Genomic DNA, 13,503 nt, shown 5'->3' on the forward strand with positions numbered 1-13,503 from the left:
GTGCTCCTCCGCTTGCCCCTCCATTCCCCTCCCGGCCGGGCACTCACCTGCCCCGTACCCGCACCATCGGGCCGACCCCGGCCCTTGGTCCCCCGCCACCAACACCCGGCCTGAAACCCGCCCCGCCGGGGCAGCCCCAGGCACCCTCCTGTGCCTGCCGTGGCTCAGTGCCCATCCTCCCCACATCTCCCGGCTCGCCGCCGCCAATAGCTCCGCTCTTAACCGAAGTGCTGGGAGCTCACTTGACAAGCTGCACACACAGCATAGGCCCCCACCCCGGCTTGGGTTCCCCCCTGTGAGGCTGCCCACCATCTCTTTTCGCACCTGCCTGTGGACTTATCTTTATGTTGGGCACCCAGTTCAGAGGCTGTCGGCACCTGTCGGAATAACAGTGACAGGTTCATATACAACATCTATCTGGAAATCTGACCTCACAAATGCAGCGGCAGAATGTAGAAACTGGGCAGATGGGCAAACAGAGAGGGGGAAAAAACTTCCAAACTTGGCCTTGTGGCTGCGAAAGTCTTGGTTGGATTACTAGAAAAGTTATGGATCCAACCTCATGTTTCTCTGGCTTGTTATGTTTTCACCCCTGAATTTGCTACACGGTGTTTTGGAGGAGCAGATGTGCCTCTGATGTTTTGGGGGCCTAGGGGCTGTGTTGCGCCCTGGGTAGGTACATCTTAAAATGTCCAGTCCTCTGCCTCCTCTGCCGCATGTGTCACTGAGTTCTCCGTTCTTCAGCGGTAGATGGATCTGAAGAAAACCTGTTGGAAATTTCTTAAGGGCTTCAAGGTGCTTTGGGTGAGGCCCTAATCCAGAAGGGAGGCAGTCCTCAGTCTGTTCACAAGTCTGCACCCACAGCCTGCGGTGGTCTGGCAGTCACAGATCACTGTGTGGGGCAGTGGGAGCCTAGAGCTCCTGAAACTTCCTTCCCCTTTCTGGCAGTGGAAGCAGAGTCTTCTTGTTGAGAGCATTTCAAACAGCTCCATTCATAGCCCACAGAAACATGGGATTTTAATTTATACAATCGCTTTGGAGCTTGAAAATCCACTGTTGCAATCAGGAAAGTTGCGGCTTTGATTAAAAATCCCAAATGCAAGACTCATGTTGTTTCTTACTCTCCTTATATAAGCACAAAGGAGATTGGGTGCATAAAATAATGATGAGTGCGAGTTCAAAGCAATCCCAGAAAGCTGGCCTTAGAGGTTGTTTTCTGATGCGATTCCAGCTCTTTACCATTCTTCTTCGTTGAGTAAGTGCCAACACAACAAACATAATTTAGCAAGGCAAAGCCCTTTTCTTTCAGTAAACATTAGTCAATGTGTCTGAGAAGTCAACTTGTCCAATCTTAAAGAAATGCAGTCAATAAATAAACACTTTGAGTAGGGTCTGAAAGAGATCTTTCCTCTGTTATCAAGGCAAGGGGCCCAGTAAGGGAAATGTCTCCTCACCTATGACTTTTGTCAGATTCCTGAGCTGTTTGATACCAAGAGGCATTATTCTTTCCAAAGCAGTATTTTCAAGTGTGGAATAACTGTCGGGGAAGGGCAAAAAAAGCACAAAGAATAGCAAGCTCTTCTCTTTCACAACTTTTCAGAGATGAGCTGTCTTGTATCTTTTACCTAGCAATCTGGTATCTCTGTACTTTTATAGTGATGCTCATTATTAGCAGGTTGAGAAGTGCCTCTGATCATCACTCTGATTTTACCAGAAATGGTGTTTCACATCTATATCACAGATATCTAACGTGCTTTCCAAGTAGGAACTGATGATTGGAATATCCCCCTGAGACATGTCCCCAACACATTTTATCTGTACGGATGCACTGTTATGCCAACACCATCCCAACATGCAGAAGATGAGAGATTTCCTGCTATTTAGAAGGCAAAAATTGAGGAGGAAGGCAAAAGAGAGATCAAATACTAGGCAGAGAACAAGAGAACTGCTAAGGTTCTATTAAGGCATAGAATAATAGAACGGTTTGGGTTGGAAGGGACTTTAAAATTCATCTAGTTCCAACCCCCCTGCCATGGTCAGGGACGTCTCCCACTAGACCAGGTTGCTCAAAGCTTCATCCAACCTGGCCTTGAACACTTCCAGGGATGGGGCCTCCACAAGTTCTCTGGGCAACCTGTTCCAGTGTCTCACTGCCCTCACAGTAGAGAATTTCTTCCCAATATCTAATCTTAATCTACCCTCTTTCGGTTTAAAACCATTACCCCTCATCCTATCACTACACTCCCTGATAAAGAGTATCACCCCATCTTTCCTGTAAGCACCCTGTAGGTACTGAAAAGGCTGCAATAAGGTCTCCCGGGAGTCTTCTCTTCTCCAGGTGGAACAGCCTCAAGTCTCTCAGCCTGTCTTCATCAGAGAGATGCTCCATCCCTCTGATCATCTTCATGGCCCTCCTCTGGACCCGCTCCAACAGGTCACTGTCCTTATGTTGGGGACCCCACAGCTGGACGCAGTACTCCAGGTAGGGTCTCACGAGACTAGAGTAGAGGGGCAGAATCACCTCCTTAACCTGCTGGCCATGCTTCTTTTCATGCAGCCCAGGATCCAGTTGGCTTTCTGGGCTGTGAGTGCACATTGCTGGGTCATCTTGAGCTTCTCATCAGTCAGCACCCCCATGTCCTTCTCCTCAGGGCTGCTCTCAATCCATTCTCCGCCCAGCCTGTATTTGTGCTTTGTATTGCCCTGACCCACATCCGAGACTTTGCACTTGGCCTTGCTGAACTTCATAAGGTTCGTATGGGCCCACCTCTCAAGGTTTGTATGGGCCCACCTCCCAAGCCTGTCAGGTCCCTCTGGATGGCATCTCTTCCCTCTAGCATTTAGACCGCACCACTTGGCTTGGTGTCATCAGCACACTTGCTGATCCATGTCGCTGACAAAGATGACAAAAATGTTAGCGCTGGTCCCAATGTCAGCCCCGTGAGGAATTCTATTTGTCACTGGTGTCCACTTGGAAATCAAACCATTCACCGCAATCCTTTGAGTATGACCATCTAGACAATTCCTTATCCACCAAATGATCCACCCATGAAATCCATGTTTCTCCAATTTAGAGACCAGGCTGTCATGCGGGACAGTGTCAAATGCTTTGCACAACTCCAGGTAAATGATGTCAGTTGGTCTTCCCTTATCCACCAACGCTGTAACCCCATCATAGAAGGCCACCAAATTTGTCAGACATGATTTGCTTTTAGTGAAGGCATGTTGGCTGTCACCGATCACCTCCTTGTTTTCCATGTGCCTTAGCAGAGTTTATAGAAAATATTTTAGTAGAATGCAATTTTATACATTCCTAAATGACACTGAAAAAAAAAAAAAAGAAAGGAAGAAATGACAAGAAATAGAAAGGAAAGTGTGATGTTCTCATAGTCAAGGTGGAAGTTGAGTATCCTTCATCCCTACATTACTACTACTGCCACTGTTCTAAGTAATGTTACTGTTTTACCCACATTACTCTTTATAGAAATCCCACTGCTCAGTGTCTGTATTGGCAGCTGCTAAGGGCTATGGTTTTAAAATTTAGGACACTGTTTATTGCACACAGGCCTAGGCAACACACATTTTTTCCTTAAAGAGCTTTATTTCCTCTTCAGTTACACTGATATACATGCATTAGAACTACCCCCAATGCCCTTTGGTAATAACTAACAGGAGAAATAAAATAAAATGAGAAATAAAAGGAGAAAGGTTAAAAGAAAGCTTAAAACTAAGGAGTTTCTTCACATTAGGTGGAGGCCTCTGAAATAGTTGGTCTAGTGGTAAGTCTGGCAGCTGATGCGTGTGAAGACAGGCAGTTTGGGAATCAGAGTTTTCTGAGGCTGGGCACGAACCTGAAGGGCACAAGGTAGTGGGAGGTGGGTGTGGAGGTGAATCCAAGATAATTAGTCCTGATGAGAGTGGTTAATTATTGTCACCAAAGTGACATAGTATACCAGAGCTGGTATTTCTGCAGACATGTCCTGAGTGTCCTTCTAGTGCACTACAGACATACATGTATTTCTGATCAAGGTCCCATTGCCACCAGAGAATTCAGAGCTGACATTGACACCTGAGCATAGGCTATAAAATGGAGGCAGGCAAGGCATGTTTGAACATCAGCTACTGTCAGATAAGAAAAAAAAATATTATTTCAGTGCATCTAGTTCTTTTATTTATTTTTGGAGACTTTCAAACAGTCTTTCGGTGTGAGAAGATGTATGATTGGAGCCCACTTATGGAAACAGCAGCATAATTCTGCCAAATGAAGTGCCAAAATATGGTCTCCTAACACCTGATATAAACTGTTTGGCAGCTGTTGGACAGATGTCTGCTATGGGTAGCAGAAGATTGAACTTGCAAGGCAAAGCTGGAAACTTAAAAGGGGAATGCCAACCTCCAGTGAGCTCAGAACAAGATCTAAAATACTAGTTGGTGTTTGAATAGAATTTGGTTGATTGACTTTTTCAGATGTTCCTGGGAAGGGTTTTGGTTTCTTGCTATTAAACGTTAGGGTCCTGCGACATCCAAGGCTTGCAATGTTCTCCCATATTAACCTAGGCATGATGAAGACTTTTGACAGGTGTTTAATTTAGAAGTAAGCTTGCAGCTGCTTCAGATAGGAATAGGGGGGGTGTCTCAAGAGCTGTTTTAAGTGGCTGGAATGTGGCACTTAAAGGTGCTGCCGCTGGAGGTCGTGGGTATCTGCGGTTGCAGGTATCTGTCCTATTCACTAAGTAGATGACATTTTTTACAAAAGCAGAACAGACTTTGCAGATTGGGTAGGATTTGAACGGGGACCTAGTGAAGTAGCTGGTCATATTTGGGTCTTGAACTATGCAAGGATTGTTCTTGCAGTGAGGGAGAAACATAAGAAAAGTTTTTTTCAGAATTAGATAACAGTGGATGGGAAAAGACTGAGTGACTTTCAGTAAGATGATTAGGGACAGAGAAGGATAACCAGGTGGAGTTTGGCAAAAAAAAAAAATCTGAAGTCAAGAGAGTTTTAAAGAGCTAATGGGCCAAAATGATCAATATCTGTGAGACACCAAGATAGAGGTAATGTCCTGACCTTTAAATTGTTTTCTATAGTCAGTATGTAAATACTTAGATTTATATAATAGAATCCCTTCCAAAGTTAAATAAAATTATCTGAATGGCAGAGAAACATTATTTCTGTAGGGCTGGTGTAACAGGTATGAAAAAAACTAGGTTAAAGTTACAAAACACTCTCTTTATCTTGGGATCCTGAGTCTGGTTGCAAAGGACCAGATCGGGAATATGAATGTCTGAGAGCATCCAGTGTTAATATGACCAGCTATCAGCGGCACTTTAGGAGGCAAGTCTAATCATGACTTTGCAGTGTTCTGTGAGTTGCAGTTTTCTGAGACCTGATGAGAGATGACTTCTCAGATCATCACCCAGATCATTCTTAGAGCATGAGGATGAATTATTGTAAGAGGTTGTTGTGGTTTGGGCCTCGAAACAGTACAGGGATATACTGAAAGGATAAATTCTGTGGCCCAAAGCCCTCTGGGGTAGGATGGATGATCGTGATTCCACGATTCATTATAATAATTTTGTTGTTCATAAAGCAGAAAGCAAGTTCTTAAGTCAATGGTAGGGGTGTGATGAAAGCTTTCCACCCAACACAGGGCTCCTGCAGGCAAATCTGGAAACTCCACAGTCTAGGTGCTCTGTTTGTCCTAGTTGCAGAGACTTTGAATGGGAGGGCTGGGGGGAAAGTGGTCCTTTTCACAGCTGACTAATGTCTTTCCAGCAGCTTAGCAGTGAATTAACATCATGGGGAATTAGCAGGGGCTTGTTTAAACTGTGGTTGCTTTGCACAGTGATTTTAGTCAGTCCTGCATGCAGTGTAAATGCAGTCTAGCGAATGATGGATACGATATGTCATGGAAGTGCTGGTGGCTATGTGTCTGAGTACACTTACACAAATCCCACAGGATGTGTTTGTAGTAGTCAAGCAATGTATGCTTGAAGTAGAGTGGTGAAGTTGGACATAATTTTGAACAAGTGCTGTGGTAACTTGATGGAAGTAGATACATCCAAGAGAATCTTAATCTGTACAAATTACAGACTTTCTAGTTTTGCTAATTCTTGATTTATAAGCACTATAGAACTGCTTGTTATCAACCTAGTAAAAGAAGCCAAAACTGCATTAAGAAATATCTTAAGTGAAAATAGTACTAAGCCTGGAAGAGTTACATTTCAAGATATGGCAGAAGTTGTGATTTTTTTTTTCTTCTTTTTTTTTTTTCCCCTGAGGGTAACTTGTGTTTCATGCAGCTGAAGCTGCCTTACCCTAATTTTATACTTCCAGTTAGATGAGAAGACTTGACTTCTGGGTGAGTTCTGGGCGTGATAGGGATGTGGGACAACCGACATTGAGATTAAATAGGGGAACAACTAAATGACCCTTTGTTTAGCAATAATTAAGTCTGGAAACTGTGCCCACAGGCTGGACTGAAAGCAAGCCCCAGAGCATTGGAGGTAGCATAAGCTGCAGCTGTCTGGCTGTGGGTGGGAAAAGAAGCCAGAAAGCAACAAGAAAACCAGAGGAGAGCAAGAGAACAACTAGTGTGGCCCCTATAGAAAGCCAAAAGAAAGTAAGATGTCAGAAGGCCTCTGAACTAGAATGACAGCCTTTGGATTCTTTTCTTGTTTGAGCCTACTATGGTTACAGAAGCAGGCATTGTGTACATTCCTTGTAAATAAACAGAACTGCATAAAAGAAGTAACTGACCACCAACTCCTCTTCAGAGAAACAACCTGTGAGGGCCCAGATATTGGCTAACCTTTCAGGCAAAAATGAACCACAACGTTTTAGATCATTGCCTCAGGGACTGAAAAGTCTAAAATGGGCCAGAAGGAGACAGAATTCACATAGTTGCATTCAAAACACTTTTGAGTGCTGCTGCTGCTGTTTCTTGTCTTTCTGTTCTTGTTTGGCCAAATGAGGTATTTTCAGTAAAGACTGAAACAGTTTTCTACTGTAGATTACGTCAGTCTTGTGGTGTCAGCTACTGTATGACCTTAAAAGATGAATGACATATTGTGCAACCCCCATTTAGAATTTTCCATCTTTAGTTTATCTCTTCTCCATATATTGCAACTCCTGTTTCTTCTACTCCGCTCACCTGGACAGATTGGTACTGAACTTCAGAAGACAGTCTTTCCCTGTTTGTGAACATCAGATAAGCAATGAATATTAATGCCTTCTATGCAACAATGTAAACAAGTACTTCATTCTGTTGAAATAGCACATAAAATCTTTGTAAGGAGCAGAACTGGAGTGCTCATCCAGCAATTTGTTTAATTGTTCTTAAATGTTTTTTAATTGATGAGTTTCATGTATAACCTTGAATATAGGCAGAGACAGAAATTTTGCAGCCTCCATCAGCAACTTGCTCCATTGAATAACTCATATTTTCATAGTCTCATCCATATCTAACCTAAATCCCATACCTCTATTCTTATTAAGAGATGCAATCCCAATCCCAAATTCCTTGCTAGCATCTTTATATGGCCATAGAAGAGATGGATGTATTTCCATTCCATCTTTTGGGTTTGGATAACTAAGATTCTGTTCCCTAGAATAACTTCTCATTATAATTTTCCAAAGGTTTTGTCCTTTTTGCTGTTCTCTAAAATGTCTGCAGTTTGGTGTTGTCTGCAAATGAAAGCTGCTTAAAAAAAAAAAAAAAGAATGAGCTATTGTCTGAACTGAAGGCACTACCCAAGAAGCACACAAACCACTTGTTAAATATATTATTGAATTCTGTTGCTCTCTTTTATGACCGTTTTCAGTGTTAAGTAAAAGTCATTTGATCTCAACATTCATTTCTTTTTTCTGTGCTCCAGAGCCAGCTCGTTTATAATTTTATCTGTTTCTACCTGGACATATTGGGTGAAAACATGATTACGGTTCTCCCAGAACTCCAGGTGAAGTCCCAGGTGACCACTGGAACTGGGACTCTCCTCTTTATATTGCAGAAATGATACACTGCCAAAACCCATGTGCTTGTAACATTTCTTACTATTAAAATGTAGCAAGGATGAGCAATGGATCATATTTAATCAGAAAGCAGTAATGATAGTATGAACAGAGAATCCCTTTCAATTAAATACAAAACAGGCTTTACAAACAGGTTTAGGACAGACTGGGCATTATGGCTGAGATTCTCTACGAAGTCATGTTGGTTTTATACTAAAATGGTTGAACTAGCTTTCCTGGAGCTACACCCCTTTGAGGAAGTAAGCACAATCTGGATGTGTTTATCATGGCAATTCACTGGGGTTATTGAAACAATTATGTTATTACAAGTTTTTCCTGCTTGTACTACATTGTCTCCAAAAGTTCCTGTTACGGGCACAGCCTCATTGTGCTCAAAGGCTGTTAAAGCAAATCAGGAAGAAAGGAAAAAGAGAGAGTAGACTGGGCAGGAGAACGGCATGAAAGTTGGGAAAAAAGAGCAAAAGTAGACTATGACTGTCTAGGAAGAAATTATACTTATGATCTTCAGTAGGTGAGATTCATTAGTTAAGATCTAGTATATGGCAGCACTGCCCATCAGGAAAACCAGTCATGGAAGCCTCCTTGTTGCTTTGAACTCAGACAACCCACATCCAGGGCAGAGACTTCTGCATCTGACTGTGCTGCAATTCAGCTTCAGGTTTGGCTTCCTGGAGCAAATTCTCTTTTCGTTTCACCAGAGCTTCCTCTCTGTCTTTCTCTCTCTCTTTCTCTCTCTCTTTTTATTGCAATTTTATTGCTAAATCTAAGGACCTGTCATAGGGCAATTTCAAGTAGAACTGCAGATTCTGATGTGCATCACAGGTATTCTCCAGTTATCATGTAATTGTAGATCTGCCGCTGCCACCTGTATTTCCCTTACACTTATATCCTGACAACTGCTTCCACATGTGCATATCTGCCTGGGCTTCAAAAATGTTTTGCTTAGGCATAAGAGCTTGCCTGGATAGATCAATTTACAGTCTGGGTACAAGCTAGAGATAAGCTCAAGGAACAGCATAGAAAGCAAAGCACTGTGATGAGCAGAAAAAGTGGAAATCTTCCCTTTGACACACCACCCCCCCCCCCCAAGTTGTTACTGAGCCTCCCTCATCCCTGTGCCTGTTAACCCATCTCATGCTATTGAGTAGGATACTCCTGTAAGAAGTCTTCTTGAGGAACAAAAAAAGAATGAGCTTATTAGGTCATTTCATCAGAAACAGTGATTTACCCAATTTGCAACTCCTAGTCCACACTCAGCCTCAGCTGGAAAGTTAAATATTGTACTTCCTCCCACTGTCCTGCCTACTGATAAATCATTGATCAGTAAATATGCCCTTGCTTGAACATTTCGTATACGTGTTCAGCTGCAAAAAAGAGGCTAAACTTTCAAACTGCTTTCCAAATGGGAACATCTGAGGAGTACATTGCATATAAAAAGGGGGTGCCTGAGGGATATTTTTTGTAGCCATTGTTTTGATGGCACTGAACAGTAATTACTACAATGTTAATTATTTAGCATATTAAAGATTATTTACTATTGTATTTCTTTTGAGGTAATTTATTCTATAAACAGATTAATTTGAGTAAAAGAAAGCCAAATTTCTTTCATTATTTTGATGCCTTAATGGATGTGGGTTGGGTCATGGTAATTATATAGGTCTGTTGACTGTTCTTGCATTTTTGGGCAGCTTGCAAAACAGCTTTTCACCTGCCATGACAGCTGGAACCCATGCTGTCCCTAATGATTGCATCACTAAGTGGAGGAGCAAGCTGCTGTTGAGGAGGTGAGATAATGACACGTAACAAGCAAATGACTGGTTTACACATCAAAATATGTCTCTTTTAGCCTTCACCTTCGGCTGCAGTTGCTGCATCCCCAGACTGTGCACAGTTGCTAGTATGCCAGGATCTCCCCATGTCAGATGTAGAGGTTGGGGCACCAGTGCCCTGTCCCGTATGCAGCTTCTAATTTTGATCCTTTTTTCCTAACATTGGTAAAGGATTTTTCATGCTGTTGGGGTTGACTTATATAGTATCTGCTAACTACACAAAACTAATAATCCTGGAGCGTCTGAAGTCTTGATTTCATAGGGAGAAGGTGATGTTGGTTGGGTTTCAGGCTGGGAGCCCTCAGTTTCAGCTCTATGCTGGAACATTCTCCTCCTGCTTACAGACTGCCATTTCTGAGAAAATATGCCGTGCTGGAATAGGTGAGTTTCAGAGAGGTAGCTTCATAGGGTTCATATGTGTCACACATCACTGGTGTTACCACTGCTGGTCCCACAGCACGGATGGACCCAGCTTCTTTCCTCAAGAGACATGGACGGTCAGGATTTCCACAGCATATCAGACAATTCATAAATGATTGCCCTGGAACCAGAAATTGGCATTTGGGTTTCTTTTCCACAGAAAAAGAGGACTGTTGGGGAAAAATAATGCTTTCTGGGTCTTGTTCTGGCAGGAGCTGGCAGGGCAGTTCTTTCTAGGGTGTAAGAGCTGGGCAGCGCTTCCTGCTGCCGGCATGTGCCACAGTCTAGGGTTGCTGTGTAGCACTAATTGACTATACGCTAATTCACACACAAAGCTGCCAAACACGATCTAATTAATTCTTCCTGCTAGAGCAGTATGAATCTCTGTTATAGGCTCCTGCCTGACTTTAGGTATCTGAGTGGTTACTTAGAAGTCCAATCCTTTTCTGATCTGTGGGGAGAGAAAAAGGACATCATCAAGGGGCAGCACAAGGCTGGAGTGCCAGAGAAGACTGAAAGACTTCAATTAATTATTTATTTTTTATTTGCATAAGCATTTTTATGGAAGCTCCTGTTTCCCCTGCCAGAGAACCAATCTTGGCTCGAGGTATTCTTCTGTAAATCCTCAGAAAAAGTTAATTTGTTCTTGCTCTAAGTGAAATGACTCAGCTGAGCAGAATAGGAACTGCTGTGTTTTAGATCAGAATTACACTGTTAAGGTTTCTGCATTTCCTATTGAGCTTAGGTTTGTAAACAGTAGCAAATTGTTTTTGCTTTTGACTGATCAACTCACAAACCTCTTAAGAATCTAGTGAGACTTCAGAAGAAAGTAAGGAAATACAATAGTTTGATACTCCATTACTAAATTTGATAAGGATTTCCCTTTTAACTACCTCAGGATCCTTCTCCTTTATAGTGTGAAGTCGAATCTGTGAAATGCTGAGCTTCTCTATTTAAATAAAAAGCATTGCTTATATGTTTTCATTCTGCATTCATTATCTGAGTGCATTAAGTGAGTTATATTGTCATCTGAGTTAAACACAGATGCCAGGAACTAAGAAAACTGCGCTTTTTCTGTTATCTTCTTTTATTAAATGAAAACTAAAATTATTACAAAAATATGGCAGCAAGGAGAGAAGTTTTTCTAAAGTTTTTTTGAAAGATATTTTAAGTCAAGAGAATTAAAATTCTAAAGCAATCTGACACACAGTATGAAAGAGAAAAGTCTGTTGTTATGTTATTAATTTTCCTCACAGTACTGGCATTTGTTTGCAGAGTAGCAGGCAGGTGACAGAGTGCTCAGAGTTTTCCAATTATCCTCCTGTTCTTCGCTTCACGGGTGTTAATTTTTCATCTCTATGTCATAGTTTAGTGACACTGAATTTCTGGTATATTTTTGAGATGAATTATACCACAAATTGTTTTGAGATACCTAAAAAAGCGACTTTTCTTTACAGCATAATATTTTGAATTATTAATCCATTTATACAGCAATACACAGTGCTTAGTTCTAGCGTGGATACCTGAGCACATGAAGACATCTTATCTTTGATTGCTTTGAAGTACTCTACCGCTACTCTGAAATGCTAATCTAAAAATAAGGGGAAAAAATATAGCTCCAAAACTTTTATTCTAAAAGAAATATTTTCACTAAAAATCTTCTTTATTAACCTGCTGGGAGGGAGGAAGAGTACATAACGCTGTGACATCTGGTTAAGCAAGGACATTTGAAAGCCCATCATGCTTACCAGTGCTGTGGTGGAAACATTATTTGGGAGCAAGGAGAGGTGCTGCTTCTGTTTAGCATGAACTGGGCTAAATGTGAATGGGTTTTTGATTTTGTCTGTTTCCACATCTAATCGCACCTTGTACTGTGCTTTGGTCGGCTGTGTGAGCCTTTTGTAATTTTGGAGTTCCGTGAATTCAAGGTTAAGTGGTTTATTTTTTAATTCATCTGCCATGTAGACCTATGTTTGTTATTTCTTTAATGTAATCAAATTATATTATTCTCCCTATTTGAGAAAGGAAGAGATACATACGTAAATGTGTACGTAATGGAGAGGTGTCTAACCGTCACCAGCTTACAGCAGGAGCTAGTCTCTGTCAGTGTCTTGGAAAACATTACTGGGCTAAATTACCCCTCTTTATATATACAGCATATGAGGAAACAAAAGGGGCAGATCATAGAATCATAGAATGGTTTAGGTCAGAAGGGACCTTGAGGATCATCGAGTCCCAACCCCCCTGCCATAGGCAGGGACACCTCCCACTGGACCAGGTTGCTCAAAGCCCCATCCAGCCTGGCCTTAAAAACCTCCAGGGAGGTCATCCAGATGGCCACGTCTACTCTATTTTTGTAAGGCGACAAGGTTTACACAACCAAACTTAGTGTAAGGTGTGTGTGCCCCTTTTCCCAGCTAACTTGGAAGCTCACTGGGTATTGCTATGCAAGTTTGACAGAGAGGAAACGGCGCAAATATGTGAACTCCTTGCAAGTTTCATGGAAAGAGGCACCCTGATAGACAAGAAGCCCTTGTTCATGTGGCTGTAGAGAGAAAGATGCATGGCTGGACCAACACTTTTTAGACATTGGAGAATCCCTATAGGGCATAAAACCTGTTTGAGGAAGGATGGAGAGCACAATCTGAACACCCAGACACTATGAAAGCTTCAATTAGTATTTCAATCTGTGTAGACATGACAGAATCCTTTTCACTGTCATAATTTCTCTTCTGAGTTGATGCTTGCTAAAGCAGGCTTTAAGTTTCCAGCCAGTTGGAATGGTTTCCTCCAGGCATGCAAGTACTGGCTTCATTTCACCTTGCAAACAGGGTGTTAAACCCAATCTTGTTGAGTTTATGCCAAGGGATCTCTTTTTCTATCACTCTCACCATCTGTACCTTTATTAGCAATTTCTCAGAGAAAAAAATAATGTTTGAGCAAGTACATTATGTTCACAGACCTTCCTCCATGCAGAATATGGTGTGACCCAAGCAGAGACCCAGGCCTGCCCACCACACCCCTATACCTGCTGCGTAACTGTCAAGCCACTGTGATTTACTTGTCTTTTTGGTAGGAATAAAAATGTAGTAACTATTTCAGCTTTTACAGCGCTCAGCAAATCTTACTGTCTTCAGATGGAGAAATGAAATTGTAATTCTCACCTCTGGCATCCCTTTCATGATTGGGTAAAAAACACAAAAGTATTTAACAAATTATGTC

The sequence above is a fragment of the Vanellus vanellus genome (genome assembly GCF_965231255.1).
Source record: "Vanellus vanellus genome assembly, chromosome: Z".
Classification (NCBI taxonomy): Eukaryota; Metazoa; Chordata; class Aves; order Charadriiformes; family Charadriidae; genus Vanellus; species Vanellus vanellus.